Below are 1,900 nucleotides of genomic sequence, written 5' to 3'. Positions count from 1 at the left end.
GGGAGTTTTTCCTTATCCGCTGCGAGGGTCATAAGGACAGAGGGATGTCGTATGCTGTAAAGCCCTGTGAGGCAAATTGTGATTTGTGATATTGGGCTTTATAAATAAAATTGATTGATTGATATATATATATATATATATATATATATATATATATATATATATGTGTGTAAATAATCACCTGGTAGTTTTACTGTACTTTTACTGTATACTTATTGTGATAAGAAATGTTGGATTTTTTGTGTCTCAATTTAATTGTTACTCCTATGTTTCATCTAGGTCTTGGATCACTCAGCAGCATATGTCCTTGAATATCACAAGTCTCATTCAGCCAACACTGCGCCCCTACTACCGACACACCACTCCTGCTTCAGCACCACATGATGTCCTGCATCGACACACTGATCCAGCGTATAATCCTTTGGGCATCGATATACCAACTGATCCAGCGGTATAAGTCTTTAGGCATGGACACTTCCAGCGGTATAAGCCTTTAGGCATGGACATACTGCTACTCTTCCAGTGGTATAAGTCTTTAGGCATGGACACTTCCAGCGGTATAAGCCTTTAGGCATGGACATACCGCTACTCTTCCAGCGGTATAAGCCGTTAGGCATGGACACTTCCAGCGGTATAAGCCGTTAGGCATGGACACTTCCAGCGGTATAAGCCTTTAGGCATGGACATACCACTGATGAGCCAGAGGAATATGTCGTTTATATGATGCACTAAAAAAAAACCCCAAAAAAACCCAACTAAACAACTTTTGTATGTTATTTGCTTTTTATTTTTTACTTTGAATTTATGGAAAGTTCAATAACAACGTCACACACCACTTAATTTAGACTTTAGAAGCTCACACATAGTTCGTGCTCACTCATAAGGTCTGAAGAAAAATCATGAGATATCATACAGGAAACAAGCCAGTCAGTTGAATATGTGGCAAAGACTTTTACAGTTCTTACGTATTGTATCGAGCGGCAGGAATAAGGAGTAGGCAGAGGTGATGTTGGCAAGCTCCAGGTTCGAGCTCTACCGTTTATTAACATTTATAACAATTCACCATATAATTGGGGTGATTTACCACGTCACTCATGGTGCGAGAACCACACACAAACCACGCCCACTTTGGAGTCGAACATCCATGGGCTTTCCCCAACACGTTACAATATTGCTTGTGTCTTTTACTGCATATGATAATTCAAACTCAGTCACAAATTAGAACTGAAATGACGTTCATTACAAGATAATAACTAGTTCAAACATTTCACAATGCATTGTTTTGCATTTTGTGAAAACACTATTTTTCCAGTCACATATTTCATCATAGAAGTTCTCTTTACAAAAAGTGTTTAAAAAATGTATCATTCCTGTGAACCCAATATCATGTATTGTCTCTCTCATGAGCTGAGTGTATCATCACACCACTAGTGTACATGTCATGTTTCTCCACTAATCACTTAAGAGTTCAAGTATTGCAGTTACAAATTCAAGCTTCCACATATAAACTTAATGCCTTTTCCATGACTTGGCAGGTCAGAAAGTGGAACTGCCCCAGACCAAAGATGTGTGCAGACAACCGAAGCACCTCCAACGACACAGATTGAGGAGGGAAAGATGCAAATGGTGCGAGGTCTCACTCATTAGTGGCACCCTTTTCTGCCAGCCATGATTGAGAATCACATCAGAGAATGTAAAATATGTACAGAATATAATGTCAGACCCACAGTGAAACCACACCAAGGGAAATTTCCTCTCCCTAAACTCCCAGGTCAAGAGGTCATTATTGACTACACAGATATGATAAAAAGAGTGGGAGGACACAGGTACCTTCTGGTGGCGGTGGATGCATACACCGGCTGGCCAGAAGCCATACCTGCCAAATCAGAGGATGCAAAGA

General features: G+C 40.2%; 1 pseudogene; it reads left to right on the top strand.

Annotated features, from left to right (window-relative positions):
• LOC126407049 (piggyBac transposable element-derived protein 4-like) overlaps positions 1-1,106 on the top strand; it is a 5,016-nt pseudogene extending 3,910 nt beyond the window's left edge.
• The last annotated feature ends 794 nt before the right edge of the window (positions 1,107-1,900 follow it).

This window comes from Epinephelus moara, chromosome 2, assembly GCF_006386435.1.
Source record: "Epinephelus moara isolate mb chromosome 2, YSFRI_EMoa_1.0, whole genome shotgun sequence".
NCBI classification, from domain to species: Eukaryota; Metazoa; Chordata; class Actinopteri; order Perciformes; family Serranidae; genus Epinephelus; species Epinephelus moara.
Note: the sequence above shows the minus strand (reverse complement) of the source record. Positions and strands in the feature narration are given on the sequence as shown.